An 18,993-nucleotide genomic window follows, 5' to 3' on the forward strand; every position below is an offset into this window, starting at 1 on the left:
AACACTATTATTTATAAATATGTACAAATTATATTTACACAACTTTTATTAAGGTGATTTCAGCTTACTTTTCATTACCTTTACTGTACTTTACTTTTGATAATTTCTTCTTATGTTAGAGGTATTATGTTACAATGTATTCGCATTACGTGATTGAAATTTTTATTTTGTTTCATTCAATCTCCCTTCATTAGCAACCCAATTATTTTCTTTCTCGCTGGCAAACTTCTCGTAACAGTTCTTTCTCACATTTCCTGCATACTGCAAGTTAAAAGCGATCCCATTCTTTCCTTCATCCCTTTTTAATAATCTACTTATTCTTTTGTTAAGCAATTCTCTCTATGCCCTGGTAATTTTCTCTCGACTACTACTGTTGCGAATTTAAAGTAAAAAGCTTCTGATATTTGAATTTCGCTCCTACTTACTTTTTCTTGTCTTTGTTGCGGAGTATAGTAGTGAAGTTTACTACTGTTGATGATATAGGGTGTTCAGAAGTTTCTGTTAAACTCACGAAAAGGCTAAAAGAATCTCTGTTATATTTTACATGTTAATTAATTAGATCCGAGTATGTTAAATTCTGTATTATTTTGTATCAGTTAATATCCTCGTACGACCATCAAAATTTGATACTACACAAATTGAAATGATAAAAATGAACGCTGATAAAAAGAACGCTTCATTAGAAAATATACTGCTACGTTCGAATACTTTTTGCAACTACTAAATAGCTGAGTAAATTCATTAAAATCCAACACCCTTTACATACGCACCTTGTTCTTGTTTGTGTTCCCGCGTATTGCCCCCTCCCCCTACCCATTCCCAGTACAGCAATTTTTCGCATTACTTTCTTCGAGATTACTCTATTTTTCCGCGTCATACGCGTCCCACGCGACACCAACCGATTCCTCTATTTTTCTTCTTACATTCTCACCCGCAAGTACAACATGCCAACCCTATCTGCACCGTCATTGCTTCCTTTCTTAAATACGCACTGTCATTTCTTCAGCATCAGCGCGTAGTTATTATTCCACAGACGTCCCTTCAATATTCTTCTCTTCGTCGCACTTCTCACTGCAATTCGTCCAGCTTCGTCATTCCTCGCTTCCACAAATCCAACCTCACCCTCCTCCGTTTCATTGCCTCTATCTCTTTCTATATTTTCTTACCGATCATCAATCTATCTCAATCTCTTCGTCTTATCGAACCGTTACATTTCTTCTTTGTTTCGCTTTCACGATTTACAAAGCATATCTCGGTGATACGTATAGCTTGAATTATAACGAGATTGGATAACATCGAATTGAAGATACGATATAATAAGAAACAATACTATCCGCGTTGTAATACTTCTGTACTTCTACCAAACTGAAAATAACGGATAAAGAAATAAGTACAGAGTCGATTTCATACAATGACAAGTGTATTTTGCCATTCGAGAAAGGAAACATGAATTTAATGTTTCGATGAAGGATTTCAAAGGTAGATTATTTCTCGAATATAAACTTCAAATATAATTGTAACCCTCTACAGGGGAAAAGCGAGTCGTTTACGTCCAATTTTAATTTTCTTTTGTTATTCTACGTGTTTCTAAAACATGTGAGCAAATTTTTCTTTATTTATCAACATCCACACTATCATACAATCATCTGTTACGAAGTGTATGTATATATAATATACATATACATACAAAAAATATTCAATATTTTCTTCAGCATGAAATAAAATTCGCAGGGAAACCCAAGAGATGAAATTTCCGTTGATTTGAATAATATTATTTGAAATTTTCTGCCAAACGACGAAGCTCTGCTCCAAATCCGAAGCCACCCTATTTTCATCTCCCTTACTCGTTCACTTTTACTCTCAGCTTTCACCTTCTTCACCCCCTTTCGTTTCTTCCTCGTGTCAGTTTCTCTCCCCTTTACAACCCAGTCCAACCTCCAAGATCTCTTCCAACCCATATAATCCCGACTTACATCTTTCTCTCTTTCTCCATCTCCTCTCCTATTCACTACCTTTCCTTTTTCAGCCTAAAACAGCCTCAGTTAGCGATGGGTTCAAACGCGTGGCAAATAGGTTCGAACATGCATTGAGTAGAGTCATTACTTGAGAATTAATATGCGAAGATCACGAAAGAAATACGCAACAAATACACTTTCGTTGATTTTATTATTGTAATGTCGCTTTGTGATCAAACAGGAATATTTTGATACAAAATAGCTAACATGGGAAAGCATCTGTTATGTTCACAGATATACATGAATATGTATCATATTGAATATATGAATATCGAATAGATATAAATATAATCGAAGTTTTGTGGACGTCAAAGATATTAGTTGAATAAGACCAGAAAAAAGCTAAGCTTTATACAAAAAATTCCTCTTCTATGTTTTCTTCCGAACATTTCATTAGGAATCTAATTATTACTCTTCTTAACCCCTTAACCTACGATTTATGTTCGAGAATTTTGGGCCGAAAACGTAAACAAACTCGCGCAGCCTTCGAGCCATTCGCACGACTTGTGTAGTACGTACTACGGGCTATGCCCGTAATGTTTACGTTTACCCCGATCATCGTACTATAGGCTATGCCCGTAGTTGTAGGTTAAGGAGTTACGACATTCCATTATGGTAAACTATATTTTACCATCCCCAATATGTTCAAGATATGTAACATATATATAATATATAAAATATGTGAATTATATAAAGTAAACATTTATTTTCAGGTTTCATGTACTTAATAATATCTAAAAATATATAATTTTATTTAAACACCAATAGTCTACTCATAAGTCATAGAGCTTTTATACTGAACTTGATTCCATCGCTACCTTCACCATAAAAACATCCCTTTCTGCGTTCGTACTTATCAGCCATGCGATCTTCGTTTCTGAACTTGATCCTAGAGCTAATGTAATAAAGTTCCATTGATCTGAACTTATCCGGGCAGAGACAGTTTATATAATTGAAGTTCACGTAACAAGAACTCGTCAATTTTTCTCACAGCCTACTACTTTTCGTTTGCATAATAGAATCACGTTCAAATAAGATTAGATAAAAATTCGATTAACGAAAGCTCAGTCCATCGGACGTTAACTAAAATTTCCAATCAGTAGAGATCAGATAAACGCGGTTCTACCGTAAAATCATCGCCTTCTTCGTTTCTACGTATCACTCATACAGTGTTTATAGTAAACTTAATTCATCATTATCTGCGTCATATGCCATATAATAGAATTGCGTTTATCTGAATTTGTGGTAAGAAAAGCAGTTTACATAATTGAGGTTCATACAACAGAACCCCGCCAATTTCCCCCATTGCCTATTATTTTTCGTTTGCATAAGAGGAGCTCGCGTTCAGATTAGCAAATTCAATTAGCAAGAGTTCAGTTCATCAGCCATTAACTGAAATTTCCAATGAGTGGAAATCAGATAAATAGAATTCTACTGTAAAATCATCGGCTTCTTCGTTTTTACTCGGCAACCGTACTCTGTTCATGGTGAACATGATCTCATCGCTATCTTCACCATAGAACCACCCCTTTCTTCTTTTCTACTTATCCATTGCTATGTGAACCAAGTTAATAAAGTGGTTGTAATCTATCGTTTAAAACTTGTAAAATTCTAGATCCAAATCATTTGATCGATGAATATCCGCACATAATTTCATCAATTTTCTGCACATTTTGTTTCACGGAATTAATCGACCTGACAAACGAGCGACTCATATAGCATTCATAGTGAACTTGATCCCATCACTACCTTCGCCATAAAACCATCTCTTTCTTCGTTTCTCTCGCGGTTTCCTTCGCTACACGCCACTGGGCGTCACGACCTAACCCCTATCTCTCTCTCTCTCTCTCTCTCCCTCTTTCTCTTTCTCTTTCTCTTTCTCTTTACCCTCATCCCTGTTTCTCTCGTTACGCACCCCCCACCCCTTCTATCGGGCCTAGCGCTCGATCCTGCGTGCATTCCCCTTGGTCTCTCGGTTTCTCTGTCGCGAGCCGTGGCAACCGGTCCGCGCAGGCTACCGCCGCCGCAGCCGTCGTTAGACGAGCGGCAACATTCATCCGGACGCCGTCGCGCCGGGGACGTTTCAGTCGGCGTTCTAGCCGCGTTCGTAACCGGCCAAATCTATCTTCCGTCGGCCGGGAATCATTCGTAATCATTCGCATTACGCTACGACGAGAATTAATACCCTGAAGCTGACTAAGGGTGCGTCGGACAATTTGTGCTGGGTGAGAAAAAGGTGACACGAAAGGGTCGTGAACTCTCGCTTCTCTGGATCTTCGACCTGCTTGTATTCTACTCACAGCTGCGTTTCAAGTGGAGAGGAAGAGATTATTGTAGCAGACGTCCAGGTGTGTATTGTCTGACCGCTTAATTTGATGTATGGTGTTCATGAGGGAATGAATGATTGTGGCTCGGAATTAAAAAAAATTGAATTTTAGACAATTCGTAAGGAACACTCTGGCTGTTATAGTTGTTTCAAGCGGAGAGGCAGAGATTATTGTTGGAGACGCCGAGGTGTGTACTACTTGATTGCTTGGTGTGATGTATCGTGTATGAAGGAGTGAACGATTTTGCTTGCATGACTGTGGTTTGGGAGAAATAATTGTCTTAAAAATTTGTAACAAATATTTTGGATGTAATAATTGTTTCAAACAGAGAGGAAGAGATTATTGTTGGAGACATCGAGGAGTGTACTACTTGATTGCTTAGTGTGATGTATCGTATATGAAGCAGTGAATGATTTTGATACGATGCATGGTATGCATAAAGAAATGAATGATTTTGGTTGGATGTTCGTGGTTTGCTAGAAATAATTGTCTTAAATAATCTGTAATAAATATTTTGCATGTAATAGTTGTTTCAAGCGGAGAGGAAGAGATTATTGTTAGAGACGCCGAGGTGTGTACTACTTGATTGCTGAATATGATACATGGTGTATGAAGGAGTAGATGGTTTTGGTTGGATGGTTATGGTTTGGGATAAATAATTGCCTGAAATAATTTGTAATAAATAATTTGGGTATAATGCTCGTTTGAAATAGAGATGAAAGGATAGTTGTTGATGGCGATTACCTGATGGCTTACTGTGATATATTGCCGCATTAAGGCTCGTTTGATATCTCTGTATTTCTCTTAGTACAGCGTCTGTTAATGGGTTAAGACGTAGATGGTTATGGTTTAACATAAACCGTAACCGTAGGAAAAAGAAAATAAATAATTATTGCAAATAATTTGCGATAGATATTATGGTTTTAGAATCTTCATCCTGATAATGTTAATTATTGCAAATGAAGAAGAAGAGATTGCTGTTGGAGACGTTGAGATTTGTATTATAGGATAACGGTTAGTACGATGTACAAAGGATGTTTAGGTGGAATAATTATGGTTTGGAGCGGAGGATGTCGATTAATGTGCGTGTTTGTAATGGATGTGGATTTTAGAGGGCGAATCAGGGTGCCAGGGTGTGGTAGGAAATTCAGTATCTAGTTACTCGAGTATGTTTATGCTGGATAGAGAGATATACGGTGACATGTCGTGGTGTTTGTCTCCAATGCGTAAGTGTGTGCACGAGGGAATGACCAATGGTCACGAAAGTTCAAATCTGGAGTTCAGATGTAGCTGGATGTCGTAGAGCAGTTCTTTGAGTTTCTCAGCGTGATTTCTCGATTCTTATGCTGTTGAGAGACAAAAGTATATTGCACGTGTTTTCCGAAAGTGTGGCAGCAGAAAATGATACAGTCCGATATCGGAAGAACATTACAGCCATCAAAGAAGAATTTCGAGGATTAAAAATGGAAAATTACATAAAATAACTTTTTTTTTTTAATAATTATTTTGACCAAGTTTGAAATAGTTTTGAATAGTTTGAGTTGTGTCACATTTTTAGTATACTTGCGATATGTTTTGTTGGGATTATTTTGTTTAATTTGAAAACTTTCTAGGCTAACTATATCTAAATATAGTAAATACACGCGAAATGACTTTATGAGTGTTGTTAAAGGAAAATATAAAATAAACTTTCTCGACAAAGAGTATTTTTTATTAAATCGTAAATACAATACGGAACCTGTTATTCAACTGGTCGCGCTTCGCTAAATCTCAATAAAGGTGCATTCACACGAAATAAAAAAGATGAAGTTCACTGTGAAAGATCAAATTCACAGTTCTAAAACAGTTACCGAAATATTCTACAAGATAGAAATATTTGTTGGGAAAAAAGAGGCTTAGAAAGATAATACCAGAAGAAATTGGATCTTTTACATGTTTCAATCTAACATACGACAGATATATCAAATTTCTATAATACATGTTCATCCCTTGAGACTGGATACAGACGTGTATCGTGTATATTTCTCTATACTTGTGTAAATTTCAGAGATTTCTCTACCTCTAACGTATAATAATATCATTTGTGATGGATATTGTAAATACCTTACACGTCTATTAACAGAGTATTCTCATTTAATGTAAATAATTCATCATTATTTATTTAAATAAGTTATATGTTAAAATAAATAAATCAGCTTACTCCAGCGTGCAAACGAATATTTTAGATTCTGTTTGATGATGAACGGTGCCAATTATTTCGATAAAATTAAGCATTTTTCGTAATTTATATGAATTTTATGAGTTTGAATTTTAAGAGTTACTCTGCAACCTGGTGGACGTTCATGAAATCCGTAAGAAAGAGAAAGCTTTGGAAAAGTTGACTGCGGTTCCATGGTGCAAGTTCGGAAAGGTAATTTTCTTGCCCCTCTTACGTATACGTAGGAATGATTAACGTTGTTAAAGTGATGTGAAACTCGCGTATGTTGAAGAGAAATAGTTTAAGAAACTTTTTGAGACGTGTTCTCTTGAGGTTAATAGTGAATTATGCGACAGAATGAGGTTTTAGACAGTTTTATAGCCCGGATATTCTGCCGCTGTTTTATATTTGATCTTCTTAATTTATTAAATTTGTCGGATATTACTGAAACATCTGGGAAATTAGAATTGAAAGCTTTTCAATTATAATAAAAATTTAATTATTAGCTTTGTTGAATTTCAACTAATTTCTTACTGTTCTACTTTAAATAATTCTTTTCTTTTTCTTTTATTAAATCGTACTTTTTCATGTTCGATTCCACGCTTAACTTTTTTTTCTCTCTAATTCAGTACAGAAATCGAATTTCTCGTTATATTTTCTCATACATTTTAACGTCTATTAATAATTATTTCTTGTTAATCTCTACTAATTCCTTTTAATTGCTGCTTCCGCGATTTTTAGAACAAGGAAAAGCTCTATGTAAACTCGATTAACTGTAAAGTATCTCACAATTATCTCCAATTCTTTTTTAAATCCTCCTCGTTTGTATCTGGTACCGAGGAAATTCGTTCACATTCATTCGAACACATAATTCCCTTTTACTCGCCACAGTATCAAACGACCGATCTTGATTTTCGTTCTCTAAATTAGCAAATATCCCGGTGAGCATCGTAACCACTTATCTAGAATGGTAACTCACAGGAAAACACGAATTTTGTTTGAAAAATACAAACGAAGCTGAAAAGTGGCATTTTATTGCTCGTAACATAATATTGCTATATTACATTATATCATTTATGCGTTTGAAAATAACATTTCAACGAAAGGGATTACTAATATTTAAAAATAAACGAAAATCCGAAATCACATTTCTCATTTACTATAACTTTATTATTTCTATTAAAAGTTATTAATTTTATTATTTTATTATTAATCAACTGTGAATATTTACGCATTTATGGGAAATTTAAAAATGCAAAAATACCTACAATGCCCAGAATATAACAAATAGCCAAAGCAAAATATTCTTTACAATTTAATATATTTCTAATAATAAATATTTTCAATTGTTCAACGAATAAAACGTATCTCTGCTTAACTTTCATTTCTGCAATCGTATTCATAAAAATATAAATTTGCATAAACGCACGCAATCTGATCATTAATTTGCAATTAATGCTTCGAACATAGATAGCAATATGTCTTACTTGGATATAAATTTTCTACGAACTCGAAGGACGAAAATCACTTGTCAAGTCTTTTCTTCGATTCATCAAAACAAGCTGACCAGCTTTTTAGCAATTTGGTTTCAGTAAAACGCATAATAATTACAATCTTTTAGTTGCTACAGTGCCAATTGCAAATGCATATTGACGACGACGTATATTTTGAAAGAACGTCGAAAGCAATTACCTTCTTAGCGCTACTTCACTTGCCCACGATTTTAGTCTAATTGCTGGTACAGTGCTTGTTGAGAACGAGCAATCCAGATATACAAGGCTGCTAACGATTCGAAGTCGCGTAGCTATAAAGTGTCATGAGATTGGTTTTTTTGAAAGATACGAGAGATAATTTAGGAATAGATTGCTTTAACCTTCGCTGCTGATCGAATTTCCAATACCTGTCTTATGTGCTAAGTGCTAACAAAAAGTTTCCATGTGAAATCTATTCCCATGTTTTGCGAACTTTGCATATTTGAAAGAATCCTTGGCGTGATAGCGTTTTTGCTTCATATTGCTATAAAAATACGTTTTCCCAACATTTTGTCATTTTTAACCTGTTCAAATGTTTGCCTTAAAGGCAAAATTACCATATTACTACTTACTATGTATTACGACTTTTATCGCAATAAAAATTTCCTTTTTCATCATTCATCTTTTATTTCGAAAAATGATTCGAAAGTAATTGCACACAGATTGTATTTGATACGACTACGGTATTACAATGATATAGATAATTACATATTAATTAATTAATACATCGATAATATACGTGATCGCGATATAGAAATTTAATAATAGCACACATTGTATTTCCAATTATTCGAAACAAATGAAAATAGGCAGAACAGCTACTTGAAGTTTTATTCCCTGTTATATTGCTAAGTTTTATGAGAATTTTGAACTTGATGTGAAATATGGCGCTTAACAAGAAATTCTGCATCACGGAATATGAAACGTCGACTGCGGTACAGAATTATAGCAACATATGAAGAATTGATAACTTAGTTTCTGATATCCAACAAAATTTGCCAGGAAATTCGGAATGTAGGTAATAAATTTCGTGTCACGTCGATACGACTCTATAACGTAACGTCAACGTGACATGACCATAATGCAAAATGAATATTTAAACATTTTAATGGACTGAATTTTTTCTGTTCACGGACTATCACGGTATGCAATGAATTAAAAATCTTCTACGAGAATATCGTGTTGCATAAAACGTTTTTATTGCAGATTTCAAAATGTATAGCACATAGAACAACACTTATGATATCGGAACTATATTTCTGTCTATAAAATTTTCCATTCTATAAGACATGATGTACCGATAAAAAAGTTTGTACGAGTATTCAAATGCTGCCATGAACAGTTTATTATGCTGTTGCAACTTGTACGAGGAAAATTAAAAGCATCCTGTGCTTCGAGATTTTTTCAGCGAAATGGCAAGATTAAAAGAAAATAGGAATAAAGAGAGAAACGCTATTCCTAGATACTTGGTCACGAACTGGAAAAAGGTGTAGTTTGCAGTAAAAGAACCGTAAGCAGTGCTGTATTTACCCCAGAATCTCGGAATCGAATGAATGCCCGAGTGATTTGGCCATTCTTCGTCACAAAAGACTTTTGCCTTTCCTTTTTACAACTTCAAACATGTCTCTGTCTCACCGATAGAAATTCTTCCAATTGTCTCGAAAATATCCTTAATCTTGTCGATTCTATCAACGTCCATAATTTCAAGTTATTATGAGATTCGAACGTGTATTCTCTTCCACGCCGTTTATACAAGAAACGATGGGACAAAACTTATATCGCGTCGTGTTAATCAGGTCAAGTAGATAAAAAGAAGATCGTATAAATCGATGTCCGAAAATGCTTTATTTGAGAGTTATCAGCGTTCAAAAATTGTTATTAAACGTTCTGACAGTTACAATGAATGTTGGAAATTTCTTGCTTCCCCAAGGACGCAGACTTTCATCGATCTTAACGATCACCGAACTCTTTCGAATATTCCTGCGATCGTTAAACACAACTTTCCCGAAAATCTTCGAACGGTTATAACTCTTCGATAAAGCATATTAAACTTTTCGCAAATTTATACGAAGCTTTTTACCTACTTGATCTCGTTAACGCGTAGTACGAGTTTTGTTCCGACGCGACGAGCTTTTTCGCGCCTGTGTAACAAATAAAAAGAAAAAACACGACGAGTTTATGTTAAAACCCAAAAAATAGTATAAAAAGAAAAAGCTTTTATCCGTACAAACAATTATTCGAGTTCCCAAAAATGGCTTGTGCAAGATAACAACAACAAAATATTTCTATGAAAAGTTACGATTTGGTCATTTGGTCAGTTCCAGTATTAAACTTTCAAACGGTGAAATACGTACGCGAAAGAAAAAACAATTCGCATTGGAAAAGTTAATTCGAAGAGTAACGAAAATATAGGCGGAAGGTTAGAATTTTTCGTCGATGGGAATGGAAGCGACAGCGATGCATGTTGGAAAGTTATTCGGTGCTTCTCGCGGCCAGTTGAACCACCGGTGCGACTACATTTGTCCGGCCAGTGCACGGGTCAAGCTACTCACCTCTCGCCAGCTACTCACCTCTCGCTGGCTACTCACGCTTGATCAAAGGACGACCGAATTTACTTGGTGCCCGTTATCTCCGTTCGAATTCCGATACGGCGAGAAATATGATAGCTTTCCCGGAGCTTTCGAATCGACTTCCGTGAAATTTGATCGCGTTCGTCACTGCCTTAAACCGAAAGCGAGAGAAAGAATGGAAAAGTGATGAAGGAAGCGAAGGAAATGTACCAGCGTATATGGATAGACCGCGTTCCCCAGTCACAGTGAATAGCCTCCATCAAAATGCTGGGAAAGTAAAATGAAATGAACGTCGATCAATTTAACGTACGACGAACCATCTTTAAGGTTTTTTATTCACTGAACAAACATATTTCGTGGATAAGTCCGTAAACTTGATTGTTCCAGGATTTCTACAATTTACTGTGATTATTCTGTTGGCACTAGAATTACTAGTCTAAATGTACTGTAAATTTTGCTAAGAACACATATACAGGGTGGTTGGTAACTGGTGGTACAAGCGGAAAGGGGGTGATTCTACGCGAAAAAAGAAGTGGAAAATATAGAATAAAAATTTTTCGTTTGAGGCTTTGTTTTCGAGAAAATCGACTTCGAATTTTCGCTCGGTACGCGTGCACTTTACCACGTCTCGTTATAACGGATCTCACTGTAGATCGTTGCCTCGATGGATATTATCGGAGTTTAAGTTTGTTTTTGCCGTAACGGAAAATTAGGAATACATAATGAAATAATATGAAGTAATCATAAAGTTTATTAAAGTTAAATTAAATTTCTATGAACACTTTCTAAGTCGATTTTCTCGAAAACAAAGCCTCAAACGAAAAATTTCTATTCTATATTTTCGACTTCTTTTTTCGCGTAGAATCACCCCCTTTCCGCTTGTACCACCAGTTACCAACCACTCTGTATATTTTTGGTAATTATAAAAATAAAAAATCTCCGATTTATCATTTTCAAACAAATAGTACGGTTTATTAATTACCGTTGTTTAATAATCGTTACGAAATATTTATGATACTACTGGTGATTGGAAGCTAATGGAAGTGCAGAAGATACTTTTTCATAAGCTTAACTTAATACTCGGAATTTATTGTTACTCCGCATAAAATAAATTTTGATCTTATGGTTCGCAGCCATCCTGCGACGAAATATATATTGGCCACATCTTCGGGATTTTCTCTGATAATCATAACGTTAAAATACAGAGATAAATTGTATGAAACAAAGATTCAAATTAGACGTGTATTGAAGCAACATTATATCATTCTTAACGGGCAAACGTGTCCTCCGTATCGCAAGTTATCCTGCACCCTAATCTCCCTACCCTAAACGATCCTCCCACGTTTTCATTCTTCTCGTAATCGTCTTACCCTTAAAGTCATCTGTCATGCATAGCCTCATCCACCTACTCAAAATCCACAGTCAAGGACTAACATAAATCAATATTGATAATATTAATATCCCTGATCCAAATATAAATAAACAAATAAAATCTAAGCAAGTATTCTTCTCACCTATAAGAACGTTTCAATGATAATAGAACAACGTCATAACGTAACAGACCCTCCATTTTGGATATTTTACGTATTTTTCCATTTCCTATGAATTTCACCTATTTCTGCATCTACCAACTTCATAGATACGTAAAAATCCACCCTACAATTGTAATTAATCAGACTTACGTTCCTTCTGCTAGTGATATTCTCATCGCTATATGATACTCGAGTGTTTTGTTGTCCACGTAAGGATTAAATTCTCTCGAATTCTGTGGAACACGTAGCAATTCCAAACTTTTGACCTACGGTGTATCATTCTGAGTACCTCCTGGTCGTCTGACAAATCGCCTCCGAGCCATTAATTTATCTCCACCGGCGTATCCAGCATCTTGAGTTACAAAAATGGCGTCACGAAGAGTAATGCCAAGTATAAAAACAAGCTGCCGAAGAAGGAACGAAAAAAAAAAGAAAAAAGAAAGAAAGAAAGAGCGAAGAGTCGAAAGCACAGACAGCAACGAGTGGATGAAATTGAAAAACGAAGTCGCAGAGCCGAACGTCGCTCGAGGGTGTAATATGAAGAATTTCCGTTAAAAACAAGTTGTTTGTCGATGTATTTAGACGGTGAAAATTCAGATAGCGAGTTGGGGTCTGCGAGACCGTAGCTCGGCAAGGAAATATCGATGCAACGTTTCTGACTAGAGAATATTTCGAAGCTTGAGTGAAAGCTGAATATGTAAACAGGCTGTCGATGCTTCTCTCAACAGTTTCCGCGAATCGTATTTGTTTCGAGCGAAAATAATTTCTCGATGGAATAGCAGGGACTATAGGTAATTTGTATTGTCAATCCGATGTTTTTTATTCTAATATTTTTTCTACTAAAAATCGTGTCATACAGGCAAGCCGCGAATAAACCGCCGATATTAAACATCACGACAAATGACAGCTCTGCTGTGTGCTTCGTTAAAAGTGTTCTTTGACGTTTTCCGATTGTACGGTATAAATAGATGTACACGATAAATCGCATCGAAAGAGGCAAATAACGTTTGCTTAATAGGAGCATGGAATACTAATTCTCTTGGTTAAAAGCATTTATAAAATGTCGAATATGTGATTTGAGACGGAATTTCAATAATAATAGGACTAATTATTTGAAAATCAATGATATTAAATGTGTACGATGGAAATATGAAGTAAAAAGTTACTGGGAAACATGTAAATTATTCTGTGAAATTTTTCGTTCATTGTGATCAGAAGTTTATTATCTGATATTTTTTAATCTATATGATCTGCTTAATGATTAATAAAATACATAATATTTGCAGTAATCCATGTAATAATTGATGAAATAAAATATGTATACACAAGTAATATAATAAATACGTGAGGTTTGCGAATAGGAAATTATATTAAACATTATATTAATTATATTAAAACATTTAAATTAGGAGGCATTTTTTATGCATACTATGCATATTGTACGTGCTTTGGGAAACATTTTGCAATTTCATTGACATTATAACGAGGTACGATTGTTACATATTACGTTAACGAACTTTGAGATTTAGTTTGAAAATGTACATATTAATTATACGATATTTACTGCGAACGTATATTTAGTGAAAAATTAATATACAACATGAATAGTTATATAAAACATACGATAAATGTTAAAGACGATCCGAGTGAATATCGAATCTTGTTAACACAATGAATAATCGACTGTTTAAATATTTTTCTAAACTCTGAAAAATATATATTTATGCTAAATATCTTATAATATTTATACATTTTCTTCCAGATTGTTTTCAAACTTTACCAATATATTTGTTTTTCAAATTATTTCCTACACACGCAATATATTCATAAAATATTTCTACAAGCGTCGAAATAATTTTGCGAGATTACTATAGACGGCAACAATATTTCGAAATATTTCGAAAAAACGATGAAGCGACTGTAAATCGACTCGAAGAAACATTTTCCAAGCTTCTAATCCAAAAAACGACAACTATTTTCTAATCTTCCGGCGTAATGAAGCGAACAACACACTTTCGTGAACAGTCTCTCGCATAACACCGTAACGAAGCAGCCTGCCGAATGATTAATCGGTTCTAATCGCATTTCCGGCGGATTTCCATTCCGACGACCGAGCACTCGTAGTCGATAGAAACGATACGACTGAAATTTCGAGGTAGCAACCCTATTTATTCAGTAGGAGAGCGGTAAAGGTAGACAGAATACAAGGACGTTTCATTAATCTCGTGTAACCTGATTTTTCTTCGTTTAACAAGAAAACATTCCGCTGACATGCTGCTTTCTTTCTTTTTTTTTTTTTTTATTCAGATTAGAGAAATAGGACGTAGAGAGAGATAAAAAGAAATTTTTTCATACAAATGAAAATATAAAGTCAGCCATAATATTCCGATATGCGATGCCAGGGTCCTTTTGCAATAATTTATTAACTAATAACATTGGTAACATGACAAGTGACAAATTCTGTGTTACGCGTACATGTATATTGCATACGTTAATTATAAACCAGCTGAAGGTCATAAATAGACGGCGGATATTTATGCAAATATGCATATTTTTCATATTGCACGCGTTTCGTGTATTTCATTTAAAAGACATACGATACTTTACTTCTGTCATTTCCTTGCAACACCTTGTTGTTGCAACTTGTTGTAACCTGCATGATTAATAGCCTGCGCATTCTTATGCATTTTCGAGAAATGTAAAGCTGCAAAAGTACACAGAATGCAAAAAATATGGAAAAATATGTATATGCGCACGCGTTCCGTGTAAACAAAATCGTGCAACAATTGATTTGCAACAGCGTACAATAACTTGCGTTGAAATACAGGAAACAATAGAAAATACAATTTAAAGTATAGAACATTTTATACGGTAAACAAGTGGGCAAAAGGTAACGTGTTAAGGGAAATGGGAAAATAAGGAAAATAAGAAAACAAGGGAAAAAATAAAGGACAAAAAGTAGGATAAGGAATATTTTTTTTTAAATTGACACTTCACTTATCGCTCGGTATTATGTTACGAGAAATACGTTTTCTTATTACTGGGAAAAAATCACTTTCGTTGGCTCGATATCGGGTCGTTTCGTATCGGATTGTGATGAGATACGTTCTGTCCTTTCTTCTAATAATTCTTCGTAACAAGCCGTACAAGTTCTCAATTCCCTTTGAAATCGTGTAGAACGTTTGATAATACCATTTACAGTGAAACGATAAAACGTGTTAAAACATATCGCATAACTGTTACCAAAACGTGTTAAGTTAACCGTATTAAAAGTTAATAATATGTGTTGAAAAAAAACCGAGTAAAGGAGAACTGTGGGAAAATGAGTCGTCTGAAGGAAAAAGTACCGTGTAAAAAGAGTCCCAGGTGTAAAATAAAAAATGTATAACAAAGTGTAATACTCGTTATAATATTTAGTACGTGAAACAATCTTTTTTTCTGCATTTCATTTTTCAAATTATCTGCACAAAAATAGGAATTTGCATAAATATCGGCGAACTAACGATCAGTTTATGTCTCATAGTAAGCTTATCCGATGTAATTTGAATTAAAAACTTCTTCCAGCTTACAAATTAATTTATCGTCACCTAAGCGATACCATTTCACGGTAGAAAATCTCAATTGTTCTACAGTTGTACTGAGAATTATGGAAAGTACAATAAAATAGCTGATACATTGTAAATGTACGCTCGATAGTTATGTAATATTTGTATACGTGTTACGTACTCTTAACGTATCATTTGCATATTGCTCGCGTATTTGGATACATTTCAGGTGTATACAAATCCGCAGTGTAATAATCAACTTCCTAAACAATGATATTACGTCACGTCCGAATGTTTCAGATTCACAAATGCCGATTCTTTCGTTGCGTGTTAACGTTAAAAAATAAATTTTACGCAATAGAATGTTACTATCCCACTAATAGTATCAGCGCTGATACATCTTTTCGCCTGCGTTTTTCCAGCTAAATTAGGTTGCGTTAAAAAAAGAAAACAGCAACGTTCCAAGCGTCGATATATCTTTTTTACGTACACAAGTACGTACGCAACAGCCACGGTTTTCTCAACGCCATAAAGGCAGGTGTTAATGCCCGGAGAATGCAAGGAAGGAAAAATAGACGCCCGGTTTAAAGTAGAAAGGTCTTTCGATGGCAGACACGGGCTCCCAATTTCCATTGATCGCGCAACGAATCTATACATTTCGTTTAAGCTTAATTGCTCTCAAAATGCCCTCGTTGCAAGGACCTTTGAAATCTGGTTCAATGGTTTTTGGCTCGACATGCCGCTGGGGAATAAAACTTTCGTGGAAAACGCGAAGAAAACGCGGGGAAGGCCAAAGGGCGTGGCCCACGGGGTAGGTGCGCGGTGATTTTTCTTTTGGGGAAACAAGCGTCGGATAATCCTAGGCTGGCTACTCGTGCGTGACCAGGTCGATTGATTCGTTAGCTAATGCAGCCCGAGGATGAATCGCGGACGCATTTAACCGTGTATTCGAGTGGATTGCGCTGTCGGCTGGTGCTGATGGTATGCATATCGAAAACAAACCGGGTGTCGCGAAAAATATATCGAAATATCTCGGAAACGACGCATTGTTTAGAGAAACGTTAAATTCGTTAATATTTCTGAGATAATCTAAAGTAACAGAGAAGCGAAAGTTTTACGATTTCAAAGAGGCGTTGATCTTATTTGCTCTTTAATTTATCTCTTCAGCGTTTTCGAGATTATCTCAAGGCTAGTTTTCTTCTTTTCTTTTTCTCTGACGGAAAGTTATATCGCTTTTTGCAGATTCTTATTCTCTCTCTCTCTCTTTCTTTTTCTGAGAAAAAGGAGAATCTATTGTATTTTAGAGATCTCATCTTAAAAAGTTGTTTGATAGAAGAAAAAGAATTTCCATGTAGCCTAACTTCGTGTAATTTAATATTTTAATAATTGCAATTTGCTGAACGTCCGAGGATTTCATAATGAAAAGTTGTTGGAAAAACGCTACCTATCGAGTGGCTTTTAATCATGAAAAATACAGAGATGTCTGATAGAGATAGTGTGTCCGTCAATATTTGTCGAGTCTCCATGGCAGATGTGTTCAATTTAACACGAAGCTTCGACAAACGTGGTGATTGCACACCCTGTGTCGAGGAATTAGCGAAACGTATCAATATTATTCAAGGATTTGAAACGAAAATTTAGAACTGTCAGTAGCTCTAAATTTTCCTAACGACCGAATAAATCTTTAAACGCTCGTCATTCACCAGAACCTTTACAGTTGCAGCACTCTCTCTTCTATAGTGTCGCTTTTAATCATCTTTAAAGGATCTCCTTATCAGTTTACCCCTTGTTCCTTCGAACCGGACAGCTAAATTTCATTAGCGTTAGAATTACCGATGACTACAGTAAAGTAAAACTTATGAAATAATTAAACCAGCCAGTGATTGAGAAGGATTTTTGGTGGAAAAAATATACCTACAGCGATATGCGAAAGTATTCTCCTTAGAATCTTCTCCTTACTCCTCTTAGAAACATTTTACGTCCACATTGTACGAAACATTTTGAAATTTCCTCTAAACGAGACACGATTATCGTCATTATATTGGCAAAATTGTAAACAGATCTGACAATGCATATAGAATCTACAAAATAATTGTTGAAAGCATAAATCTTCTGAAGTATATCAAAGTGTCTAAATAGTCAATTATTCGTTTTGATTGATAAACCAGAATATTTAACGAAGCCGTCATTTAGCACTAATTTTAATATTTTATTTTTAATATCAATTCATAGTGTATACTATTAATTTATTTAATTTATCTAATACGTTTAAACTTTCATCCAGCGTACGTTTGCAATAAGCGTCTTGTAACTTCTCCTGTACGTTTTCGGATTGGTTGCAAATTTTATTATTACAATCACGACAGTCGCGTCTCATTACAAGTCAAACGAAGTTTCAGAAAGCTTCGCGTAATGCACATAATACGTTCGGAAAGATTTCCTATCGCAAGTGTTCGAATACTCTCGTCAGCCGGTACGTTCTGTATCGTCAGTAGATTGATTATTGGAAATTTTATTTGAAAGAGCTCCATTTTTACAGCAACCTAACATTTTTCTCATAATCGTAGATCAATCGTATTTCCGGTATTTTCATGGTAACATTCTACGTTATCGTCTTTCCAACATATTAAAAACAGATTTTGATATTAGATAACGGTTCTGCGGATAAAAATTCGCAACACGTTGGAATTTTTCCCCGCTGGCGCAATCCTCTTGCCTGTAGTTAACAAATTCTCACGTCGTTGCGCATATCTCCGTCGTCGGAGTCGTCGTCGAGGAAAAGGTAAATACTTGATGAAATTCGTGGCACGGCGCGTTTACAGATCGTTTAGATGAAGCAGCTCGAATCGAAATAACTCTCGATCAAGTAAACCGGCTACGTTATTTAAACCCTGTCGACGAAACTAACGACGTGTCTGTTTCACGACCAAATAACCGACATTAATTCGAAAGTACAAGATAAGCCTCTACAAGATGATTCGCAAACCATTTATTTTTTGTTCAAGTATTAGGTTCGTTCTATGGCGTTTTATTTTTATTAGATAACAAGATATCTGCTAAGTTACCAACAGATAAAAATAGATAGGAAGGTTATCGTTTTACAACATACAGTGATTCAGTAAAGTATTTGAACATTTATGAAAAACAATTTTTATGAACATATTTATATATTATTGGGTTGACAACTAAGTGATTGCGGATTTTGTCAGTACCATCTAATGACCAAATCCGCAATCACTTAGTTGCCAACCCAATAATATATAAATATGTTCATA

At 35.1% G+C, this 18,993-nt stretch overlaps 1 protein-coding gene across 1 annotated transcript in view; it reads left to right on the top strand.

Annotated features, from left to right (window-relative positions):
- The first annotated feature begins 4,017 nt into the window (after positions 1-4,017).
- The window catches only part of LOC100649025, a 48,315-nt gene continuing 33,339 nt past the window's right edge, over positions 4,018-18,993 (top strand). The window contains exon 1 of the mRNA XM_003397525.4: positions 4,018-4,363. The gene's annotated coding sequence lies outside the window, so the exon portion shown is untranslated. The remainder of the gene's footprint in view (positions 4,364-18,993) is intronic.

The sequence above is a fragment of the Bombus terrestris genome, chromosome 9 (assembly GCF_910591885.1).
Source record: "Bombus terrestris chromosome 9, iyBomTerr1.2, whole genome shotgun sequence".
NCBI lineage: Eukaryota > Metazoa > Arthropoda > Insecta > Hymenoptera > Apidae > Bombus > Bombus terrestris.